Below are 11,997 nucleotides of genomic sequence, written 5' to 3' on the forward strand. Positions count from 1 at the left end.
CCTTCAGTTCCCATTAAAATAAAAGAAAATAAAAGAAAACTACCCATGACCAGACATATTTTGAAATTTCAGAATACTGAGGATAAAAAGAATACCCTAAAGAATTCTAGGAAAAAGAATAAAAGGACGTATATGAAGGAGGAAATCAGGAAGGCATCAGGTTTCTCAACAGTAATACTGGAAGCCTAGAAACAAACCAACAATGCCTTTAAAACTCTAAAGGAAAATTATTTTCTTACTAATATTCTCTATTCAGCCAAGCAATCAAGTATAAAAGTAAAATAAAAATGTCAGACTTGCAAGGGGTCAAAAATTTACCTCCCTTAATGTGCCATGGAATTAAAGAAAAAAAAAATTTACCTCCTGTGAGAAGGGAGCTTGATGTACTCCAGCAAACAATGAAATAAACCAAGAAAAAGAAGACATGGGATCCAAGAAATAAGCGATCTAATATTATAAGAGAACAGCAGAAGGAAAAACAGGATAAAAACCGTCCAGTAGTAGGCCTGGAGAACAACTATTTCAAATGAGAGCAGAGGTCAGAGGGTTCTGGAAAGATGTTTAGAAAAGAGTTAGTGCTTGGAGATTATCTAATCTGTTGAACGGGTTGGAAATAATATTCATAGACCTCTGACAGGTTTAAAGGAACATTTAAGAGAAAATGTGTGTAAGGTAAACTAAGTAATTTTTAAAAGACGCAATTATTAACTCATGAAAAAATGAAATGTTGGACAAGAAAGAAAAATTAATCACTATAGTAACCAAAATATGTAATCTAATTATATTGGGCAGTGGAGAGACCGAAGGGCAAGCAGTGCAAACACTGAAGTCTTCATTTACCACAGCAAGATATCAAGGAATAATACCTAAAAATGGCAAATTAAGAAATAACAGAGCATTGGTTAGAATTATGCAGGTAAATATGAGACAGAAAGCTAAATAGAGCTTACAGAGATTGTCTGTGGACAGCAGGACTGAGAGTGGAGGCGAGGAAGACTACAATTCTATTTTAAGCCCTTTGATACTATTACCTGTCTCTTTATATTTCAGAAATGTGTATTACTGTTCTGAAAACATGCATTAATCTTCAAATAGTAAATTGATGTAACACTCATATCAATTCATGAAATTGCTCAATTTTTATCTTTTTTATAAAACAGTCTAAAATATATTACACAGCATAAAAATTAGAATAGCAGTTTATCATTGAGGGTCAGACATCTACTGAATTCCTTATTGCCACTGTAGAGTTAATGATATGTGTCCTCCACTAGCAAATGTAATTTCAAAGCTGGCCAAAATTTGTCATCTATATGTTAAGAGATTCAGACACCTACAGAGCCAAAGAAGAGAGGGGCATCTGGTCCTGCTGACTTCCCACACAGAGGCAAATTCTGTCCAAGGGGCTGCCCCCAACCCCCAACTGGCTCTAGCATTTTATTCTATTTTTAAATGGATTCCTTACGTTTTCACCATGAATGGAAACAACATATAGAAACAATGTATTGTGAAACAACATATTCTCAAAAACTGTAATGCAGTAAACAAATTTGTTATGATTCCTTCTACCACAAATTCAGACTTATTCAGACCTATTTTGGTGAAAAACACCTAATGAAGCTATTACGCTACTCTTGATCTTCATTTTAAATACTGGAACTGTGCTCCTCCTACTTCTAAATGAGGGGAAAGGACAGTGGGAGGAAGGATTAAAAACCACGCAAGCCAAAGCAGATTACTAAATCAGAGTTAAAATGGGCCATTTTTGCCTTTGGAAGACCAGACACAAATATCTACAAAAAATTATTAGGAGCTCAAATTGTTTCAAAAATAACTTTCCCTCTTTCCCTATGAAGCTGATCATAAAGAAATTAAAAACAAAAGCCATGAACTATTTAAAAATTCTGACTTCGAATATCTTCATTTATTTAATACAGCAAGATCTGATGCAATTCCATGCTGTTGCCAACAACCTGAGTAAGCACGTCCATGGTGAAACAGTAGTGGCACTTCAAAAGACATGAATCAGGTCATAAATGTAAACACCACTCAACTATTATTTCAAAATAATAGTTGCAAGTGTATGCAATATAAGAAAAGACTCATATATATTTAAGGAAGCACCCCCTCTCACAAGTAAATAAAATAATTGAGAGGTTTAGGGACCTCTTAATATCAAACACTTTCCTTGAAGAACAGTAGGCTTAATATCTGCATTGTATAATTCTCTTCCTCATTCTCTATGGTTATGTAATAAAGGTTAACACTAAAGTGCGAAGTGGAGGGGGAAAAGTACGGCACTTGTACTTACTGGGAAACTCTTTATTCTTTTAAAATCAATGGGACTTATTTTGAAGAAATAGAAAAAAGAAATACAAACTTGGCAAACACTTATACTCTGCCCAAGGGTTAGATAATCAATATTTCAGAAAATAGGCACTTGCAAACTCCAAAACCATTAACTATTCCAGTTTTTTAAAATAGCTGTTCTAATTATTTAACCAAAACCAAGAGTCAGAATTTTTTTTACAATCAATAGATAGAATTTTCAAACATGACCCACATTTTCCCAAAATCTGTATTATATATTCAAAGGAAAAAACTAGAAATACATATATTTTTAAATGAGGCTCTAAAAAAACTACATATAAACATTCAAAGTGCATAAAATGAAACTAATGCATTTAAGCTCTCAGAATTAAATTCTCAGAGCACCAGTGTTGAGGTCTAGCAGCTACTTCATATACTNATAAAGGTTAACACTAAAGTGCGAAGTGGAGGGGGAAAAGTACGGCACTTGTACTTACTGGGAAACTCTTTATTCTTTTAAAATCAATGGGACTTATTTTGAAGAAATAGAAAAAAGAAATACAAACTTGGCAAACACTTATACTCTGCCCAAGGGTTAGATAATCAATATTTCAGAAAATAGGCACTTGCAAACTCCAAAACCATTAACTATTCCAGTTTTTTAAAATAGCTGTTCTAATTATTTAACCAAAACCAAGAGTCAGAATTTTTTTTACAATCAATAGATAGAATTTTCAAACATGACCCACATTTTCCCAAAAATCTGTATTATATATTCAAAGGAAAAAACTAGAAATACATATATTTTAAATGAGGCTCTAAAAAAACTACATATAAACATTCAAAGTGCATAAAATGAAACTAATGCATTTAAGCTCTCAGAATTAAATTCTCAGAGCACCAGTGTTGAGGTCTAGCAGCTACTTCATATACTTAAGGTGAAGTTTGATCCTTCAGTTGTTAGAAAGCAACTTCTCCAATGCTAAAGTATCTCATTATTAATATCCAAAATAATTCCCATGGAAATAAGAGTTAATTTCAATTAAACCAAAGAACATTTTACTGTGTGCAACTAAAATTAAAATGTGCTCAATCCGCAATTTTTACAATTGTTGGTGTCACAGTCTCTATATTACACAGTTATTTTTTAAATGCCTAATATCATAGTAGAACATTTTTCTAACATGTTGTCTATCAATTATCTCAAGGAAACATTCCAAGTCAGAAATTTGTTTTCTAGAAATTTCAACTTCATCTTCAAAAACTTTAGTCAAAATAGTACCCCAGCATTGTGCAACAAATGTTCAAAACAAAGTAATGAACAATTTTAAATCTATTATTTAAAAAAGAAAACCCACCCGGCCTGGTGGCTCACATCTGTAATCCCAGCACTTTGGGAGGCTGAGGTGGAAAGATCACTCAGAGTCAGAAGTTCAAGACCTGGGCAACATCGAGACTCCATCTCTATAAAAAATTGAGAAATTAGCTGGGCATGGTGGCACGTGCCTGTAGTCGCAGCTACTTGGGAGGCTGAAGTGAAAGGATCACTGAAGCCCAGGAGTTCCAGGCTGTAACGAGCTATGACTGTACCACTGCACTCTAGACTGGGTGACAGAGTGAGACTCCATTTCCAAAAAATAAATAAGTAAGCAAAAATAAAACCTGACCTTGGTCATCAAGGACAAAGATTTAAAGAAGCTAAAACAATAACTGTACTTTCTTATAATCAGTTAAATTAAACCTGCAGGAATATGATGGTTAATTTCCAGCCTGCTTTTTCTGGTGATGAGGCAGTACAAGAACAGTTTATAAAATTAAGAGTCTTCAGGGTGGGTGAAGGATAAACAGGCAAGCAATTTCTACAAAGGCTGTCTTAAACCCAGCTAGAACAAAGAAAAAATAACAGGAGAAACTTCTACTCAAAAATGGAAACAGCTCACACTGATAGAGCTACTGGATTATAAAGCAGAGTACAAAGTCTCCAAATAAAATCTAGTTGGTTACAATATCTTTGATATAACCTGGCTTATCTTAAAAATAAACTCTCAATTCCCTCTTCAAAATGTCTTATAAAATTATATTAGCTAGCGTTTAGTAATTTTTAAGCATCTAGCTAACGCAAACACTTAAGACAACTGCAAATTTGATTTTTCAATATCCAAGTTTAATTTAAACAGTTTTCAAAATCTGAAATTGCCTTCCTAAATTCATCTGCATTGTATATAGCCATAAAGAGCACATTGAAAAGATACACTTTTCCTTGTATCTTAAGAAAGGGGGAGGCCAGGTGCAGTGGCTCATACCTGGGATCCCAGTACTTTGGGAGGCCGAGGTGGGTGGATCACGAGGTCAGGAGTTCAAGACCAGCCTGGCCAACATAGTGAAACCCCGTCTCTACTAGAAACACAAAAATTAGCCAGGCGTGGTGGTGGGCACCTGTAATTCCAATTAATCAGGAAGCTGAAGCAGGAGAACTGCTTGAACCTGGGAGGTGGAGGTTTCAGTGAGCTGAGACCATGCCACTGTACTCCAGCCTGGCCACAGAGTGAGATGCCATCTCAAAAAAATGAAGAAGAAGAAGTGGGGAAATCTATTTTAAGATCTGCAGTTATTGGCCAGGAGCAGTGGCTCACACCTGTAATCCCAGCACTCTGGGAGGCCAAGGCAGGAGGATCACGAAGTCAGGAGTTCAAGTGAAACCCCGTCTCTACTAAAGATACAAAAACTTAGCCGGGCATGGTGGTGTGTACCTGTAATCCCAGCCACTCAGGAGGCTGAGGTAGAGAATTGCTTGAACCCAAGAGGCAGAGATTATGAGATCACGCCATTGCACTATAGCCTGGGCAACAGGGTGAGGCTCCATCTCAAAAAAAAAAAAAAAAAAAAAAAGAACTGCAGTTATTAGTTTTTATGGTCTAAAGACTGTAACTAACTTTTACAGGAAATACAATTGGAAAATCTTAGAATAACTAAATGGAATCAACAAAGTACACTGAAGATTTCAAATAACCTCTGAGCTACTGGAAGCAAATGCAAAATTCTATACCTTAAGAATTCTCTCCTTCCTCCACCCTACAACAAACCACCTCCAAGAAGAATCTTCTCTAACAGAAACAAAATGAAAAAATAAGGGGGGTGGAGAGACTTCAATAACTGAAACCCATTTTTAAAATAACCAAAAGCTAATTGCACTTTACCCATAGCTATAGTGAGGAAGCTGGTTTATTATGTCCGAACTAATGCAATATAAATTTCGGCTTACCAAAATATTAGATCTGAGTATAACAAAGTTGACATTTAAAATAGTTGTTTCTTCCAAACTATATCACCAATTCCTTGTTCTAACTTGCCAGCACTTTCAATATTAAATTGGGTGAGGGTGGTAATAAAATACCTAATTTTAAAATAAGTAATTTTTGAGATGTAGAATTTAAAATATATTTTCATATCAAAATCTTCAAAGGAATTAAAGTACGTGCTCCAAACATTTTATATTCATTAAATTGTCAAGCATTAAGATACTGAAAGACAAAATGAAGACTCCTTTTTTTAAAAAAAAAAAGCAAGCTAAAAGTCTGAACAAAATTAGAGTTTAAGCTTTGGGCTATCTTTAATACCCCCAAGCATCTTAAGCAACTCGTAACCTTTGTCTCAGTTTCATAATCAATAAAACAGGAAAAACTATAAGAATGCATAATTAATTAAATTAGTCAGCATTAAATGCTAGCAAACTGCTTTGAAGTTACTTTATGTTGTTCTCAGTTCTCCTCCTACTCAGTAAAACCAATAGATGAGAAAACATCTGGAATTACTACAGATAATCACATCTGCAGACTCACAGCAGTTAAAAAGATGATCTCTACAAATTTCTAAACCAAACTTCATTGAACAACCCCAAAGATTTTAAGATACAACTGCAATGAATAATTTTAGGTGAATTTCTTTTCAGTCTCAAGGATGCCTATTCTTACCTACATTCTCAAAACAAACCACTACACAGGAATCTCAGAGCATCTTGACGGGTCTTGGCACAAGACAATTCTAGGTAAGATTAGCAAGCTGTTACTGTTGTTAATGCTATTCTCAGCATTCTAAACTGTCAATCAAAGTAAGCTTAATCACAAATACACCCTCCAAAAAGTACTAGCCCCTACTGAGAACCCATCAAAGTACTTCCTTCCAAGCCATCTGTCCAGGAAAGCTCTATTAACACACCTAGAATGCAATTGCTCTCCTGTATAAAGAGGCAATGCATAAACATAAAATATAAAAACATGTTAAACAGCATATCTTTTCCACTTCAAACATTGATAATCTACCAACTAAATCTATTTATTTTAATGCCTTGGTTGAACACAAACCTCTATGTATATAGGTCAGAGACTGCAGCTTAATCAAAGGAGACTAACATTTTGTTTCCAAAGAAGGAAAAATATTAAAAACAAACAAGCTCAAGATGCAGAAAAAGCTCAAAAGGGGAAAAAAAAGAGCAGGTTAGGTTAGGGGAAATGTTCATGTTAATTAGTCCCTGATGGAAGAGGAACTCAAATTTTAAAACAGGAATTTAAATTGCTCACTGAGCTACACACTAAATTACTCATTGGTCTATTCACTGAGCTGCAAACACTATAAAAACATAAGTATTTGTAAATCTAGCTTGAAGGATCCAAAATCAATCTTTTATATTCCAGTGGAGAAGGAAATTATATAAATTTCAGTGAGGACAAAGTAGGCTGTTACACGAGTCTAAGGCTAATGGTGTACAAGCAAAGAATGAGGAGAAGAAATTATTTTGAGGATAAATAACAGGAAACCACACCAAAGAGTTCGAATTCTTCCCCCAACTCCATCATTTCTTCTGCTTAGACCATGAAGGATGTTCTTTGTACACTATTAAGCATATTACTAGGGAAATAACTTCTGATCAATGTGTCAAAACTTCCTCACAACAAGGAAATGTTAAGCTCAATCTCTATACTGCAGCCTCTTTAAACAAAACACATACATGGAGCACATTCTAAATTTCACACATTTCACATCCATGACCAATGATTTAGAGATTCTGGAAATAAGCTGAGCCTGCTTTAAGATTCTGGCGGATGAGGTGAGGGAGGAATACTGCAGAAAGACTAGAAAGACATTTGACTTAAGCTTTATAAACATTACCAAAAAAAAACTTAAATTCTTCAGAAGGATATATAAAACTCAAATACTAGTTTTTAGAATTAATGTGAAAAAAAAAGTATCACCTGTCCACTGATTTTTAACTACCCCATCCACATTTACAACTAAATTGTCCACCTGCCCATCTATAAATACAGACTACCAAAAGAACACAAATTCATTGTGATAACAACACTGCAGATGGTCACTTGCTCACAATCCAGCCAACATTTACTGACTAAAATACTGGCAGTGCGGGCTAGTAAAAGCATTCTGGGGGAAAGCTCACTCTGCATTTATTTTCAACATAAAGACCCTGCCAGACACATCTAAGTGAAAGTTCCTTCATTTATTAGGCAAATATTTACTAATTGCTCTATTAAGTGTTAGGCACTTAATAAATTCATCATAGAATGTTACTAAAAAGTAGTAAATGCATTTGACCTAATGACAAGCAAATGACTGTATTTAGAAAATTTAGTCCACTGGGCAAACAAGAGTGTTAAATGTAGGTTGTGGAGAAATACGATACAAAATAACCCATCACTCCATCAAGGTTGATGTCTTACCTTTATCACAACCTGATCCGTCCATTACAAATTTATTACCACTGACAACCAATAATCAACACCTCATCCTACTGAATGGATCTCTTAAAAAAGAGTTTATCTCCAGTATTTTGGGTGGAATTATCTGCAATTTTGGGTGCAAAACTGCAGAACATTTACTTGATCTACACTTACTTTTCTTGGGCAGAGTAATATGAGGGCAAGTGTGTACTGAAAACTTAAAGAGGTACTCTCAACTCGTTGAAGAATTAATCAGGGAAAAATCAGCATGCCTATCCTACTAAATATCTCTAATTTAACTGGCTGTTTAACCCAAACCCTCAAGTTCAAATGCTTGGTCTTTGGCTTTCCTTAGTTATGAAAACACTTGTATTCAGGGCATCTTTTTAAACAATTTGTGTTTTTTCCCACTGGTTAAACTCCACAAAAATAAGGAATGCTCAAGCCTCCAGCTTCTGAAAATAACTAATCTGGTATGTGCACATAACAAAAGCTTGAGAGAATGCCCTAGCTTTTATTTAAAACTTTTCATTTAAAACTAGAATCCTTTAAGCAACAATTAGACAAAAATCAGCCTTTACGTTATTAGGAGATTGCTATTTTCAACATTTACCTTAAACCACATGGATGTATCTTCTAACTAGTTAGCTTCCTGTCTCTCCCCCAGCTACATTAGACTGTTACCTTTTTTGAGAGCAAAGGACTACTAGACCCCATGGTTTATTCCCCAGCTAATACATTTCAAAAACCTCAGGTCTCTACAGAAACATAAACGTTGCTAGCCTTAAGGATTTCTCTAACTTTTTAAAGTTATTGTGATATGAGCAGGTGTCTAACTGTTAACTATAGCTTACACAAGTGGGTTCTCAAAGTGTGGTCCTGGACCTTTGAAAGTTTCCAGAACCCATTCAGGGGGTCCAGAAGGTCAAAACAATTTTCATACATAATATTTAAGATGTTACTTTTGTTTACAGTCATTCTCTCACAAGTATGCAGTGGGGGTGTTCCTGAGGCTACATGATGTGACATCTCAAAAGACTGAATGCAGAAGCAATATAAGAATCCAGCTGTCTTCTATAAAGCTGAACAAAGAGTTACAAAAATGTAAAATGATGCCACTCTTCCCACTAAATTTTGTTTTGAAAACATTTATATAAACTCTCAATTTATGTTACGGGTAGTGGGTCTACTATTATTTGTGAGCATATTAATAAATACGTATTTTAAGTTTTTCTCAGTTTTAATTTCTAATAAATATCATCAACAGATACAAGCTACACAAAGGCTCTTTGGGTGCTCAATGATTTTTAAGAATGTAAAGGGGTCCTTAGCACAAAAAGTGTAAGAACTGCTGTAATACACAATTATATAACCTAACACACAGTGCCTTCCATGGATAAGAAGCTCATGTTAATTCTGATTTTTAATTACTTCTTACTTCTTGTAATCTTGTTGAGTTCTGTATCTCCCTGTAAAGCATCATTCAGCATAAAGCCAGTCTGTTCTAGTCCCCATTTAACGGGCTTTGGATATTTAATTATTCAGAGTCCTGTTTATAAAGATGTTCTGACCTCTTGAACAGTGTATACAAGTTTCTCAGAGTTTTCACACAAAAAAATTACCTTGTTCATCCTAATAGCAACCTGTGAAGTAAATACAAAGTATTACCCCCCCCCCCTTTTTTTTACAGATTATATAAGGAAACTGATACTCAAAGAAAATAGAACTATTTGTCCAATTAGGTACTGCTAACTGGTAGAACCTAGAATGTTGTGGCATTTTGCAATTTGCTTGGCTGTCTTGCTGTGGTATAATTGCAAACTCCCAAAGAAAATAAGGCAAGGGCATTACTTTTATTGTCCCAGTGCCAAAACAGGGATTTTCCCCTCCTGAATAAGAACGTAATCAGACTCAATACCCAGTCACAGTATTATTCAACACATCGGCTACCCTTTTGGTCCCCTACCAAAAAACCAAAAATAAAATAAAATCAAGAGTGTGGGAGAAAAAAATACGACTATATAACACCCCAAGATAATGAGTTAGTTAAGGACTCACAGATTAATCATTTAATCACTGAAACAACAGGCACGCAAGAACAAGATCAAGCTTAATACAATAACGCTAGATTATATCAACAAATAGATGCCAACAGGTTAAGACGGGAGGCCTACATAAAATGGGTTCAATTCAGAATGTGGACTCACACAAAGTTGCAAAACTCGCTTTATTGGTTCTACAAATTCAAGCAAGTGACTAGAACCAGGCTTGCAAAGCTGTATGTCAGACACACTTTGTTGCAAGATGCAAAGACGCCATCCTACCCCTTGGAGAGAAATCACCCCACACTAGTTTATTCTTGTTATCAGCACATCTCGTTATGCTCCATTTTAACTTATTAAGTTCCTCAAGAGATGCTCAATTTCCTGCATCTCTTTTTCACAGTCAAGTGGACTCCCTGACTGATAAGAGGCAAGACTGACTCACAAGAGGGTATCTGCCACTTCCACTGTTCTTTTCCTTTTTTTAGATGTATGTATGTGCTCAGTGAAGCCATTTTTAAGTTTGATGAGATTTTACCTAGAAAATGCCGAAGTGTGCTAATTGTCCATTTTGTCTTCCTGTAGTTTACTACAGATGAGCCAGAGTAATCCCACCTTTCCTTGTGAGGTAGCCTTTTCCTAGTGTTTACTTTGGTCTTTTTTTTTTTCTTCAAATTTCTTTTGAGAAAAAAATAAGTTATAATTATAGCACCACAGCAATAGCTACAGTTATAGCTAATGTACCACCACAACCAATTTGTAAAGCAGTGCCATACACCTTTTTTGTTGTTCCATACTCAACATTCCGACAGATTTACAGGTAAAAGCTAATTTACATAAGTTTCTGCATCCTCACAAAAGAACTGCAATATTGCTCTGTGAAACCAATTAACCGTTAATTTTTAAAGGCTTCATACAGAAAAATAAATCTGACTTTACATAAGGCAAGCAAAGCATCAGATGTCTGAGCACGCCAGGAAACCGCAGTTATTTCTATTCCTTATCCCAGAGTATATTTTTCTCTGTGGACCTACCGATGTTTTTTCCAAGGACATAATCACTATTCAAGTAGTAAGCTGTCAAAAGTGCCAAGGCATTCTCTAAACTATCTTCCCAGCTCCGGCCCACAATGGAACACGTCACAGCTCAATCATACCATTGCCGTTTTTCTATATTTCTTCAAATGAACTTAAGATTTTTGAAGTGCACAGTTCGAATTGTACACTATTAATACAACCCCAGATAGCAGTGATCATCTCAAAGCTAATAAACAAAGACTAGCGGTAGCACCAGGGCCCTACCAGGAAGTAATCAAAGCCGTGTGGCCGGTGCGATCCTAAGAAGTCGCTCACAGCAGACAATGAGAGGGCACTGAGGCTTCCAAGGGGGCCAGCAGGAGGAGTTAAAACGCTTAAGCTACTCAAAAGCCTTATATAAACCTAATAACTGTTTCACAACACAGGAACTCGGGAATCCCAACGCAATTTCGGACAACCCAAAAGGTCTGAAAAACAAACTCGAGCCGTCCCCTCCAAAGCAGCTGTTGGCTCAGCCTCCGAGCTTCTCAGCCCGCAGCCTGTTTTCAAACTTCACCCTTCCTGACAGATGAAAGACCCCGACCTCCGCCGCCCGAGCTTCGAGCGCCTCTCGGGGTTTCGAGGTGCCCGAGCCTGCGGAGAAAGGAAAGGAAACCCGGGCTGGGGTCGGCGGCAGAGAGGGGCCCCGCGCGTCCCGCAGCCCAGACAAAGCTGCGCCCGGAGAGCGGCGCTCTTCCCGTCCTGTCCGCGGAGAAGCGTGGTGCGGGCCCCGCCACACGTGCGGCCGCCCCTCGGGGGCCGGACACCCGCCCCACAGGCGACCCCGCGACACGGACGGGCACAGCCCCGGCCACGGCAGGGCGGGGCAAGGGCGCG

At 36.7% G+C, this 11,997-nt stretch overlaps 1 protein-coding gene across 2 annotated transcripts in view; it reads right to left on the reverse strand.

The window, feature by feature from the left end:
• USP3 (ubiquitin specific peptidase 3) overlaps nucleotides 1–11,920 on the reverse strand; it is a 94,526-nt gene extending 82,606 nt beyond the window's left edge. For both annotated transcript variants that reach the window (XM_017863679.1, XM_017863681.1), the window contains exon 1: nucleotides 11,386–11,920. The gene's annotated coding sequence lies outside the window, so the exon portion shown is untranslated. The remainder of the gene's footprint in view (nucleotides 1–11,385) is intronic.
• Nucleotides 11,921–11,997: the final 77 nt, after the last annotated feature.

The sequence above is a fragment of the Rhinopithecus bieti genome, unplaced genomic scaffold (genome assembly GCF_001698545.2).
Source record: "Rhinopithecus bieti isolate Rb0 unplaced genomic scaffold, ASM169854v2 scaffold_72467, whole genome shotgun sequence".
In the NCBI taxonomy this organism is placed as follows: Eukaryota; Metazoa; Chordata; class Mammalia; order Primates; family Cercopithecidae; genus Rhinopithecus; species Rhinopithecus bieti.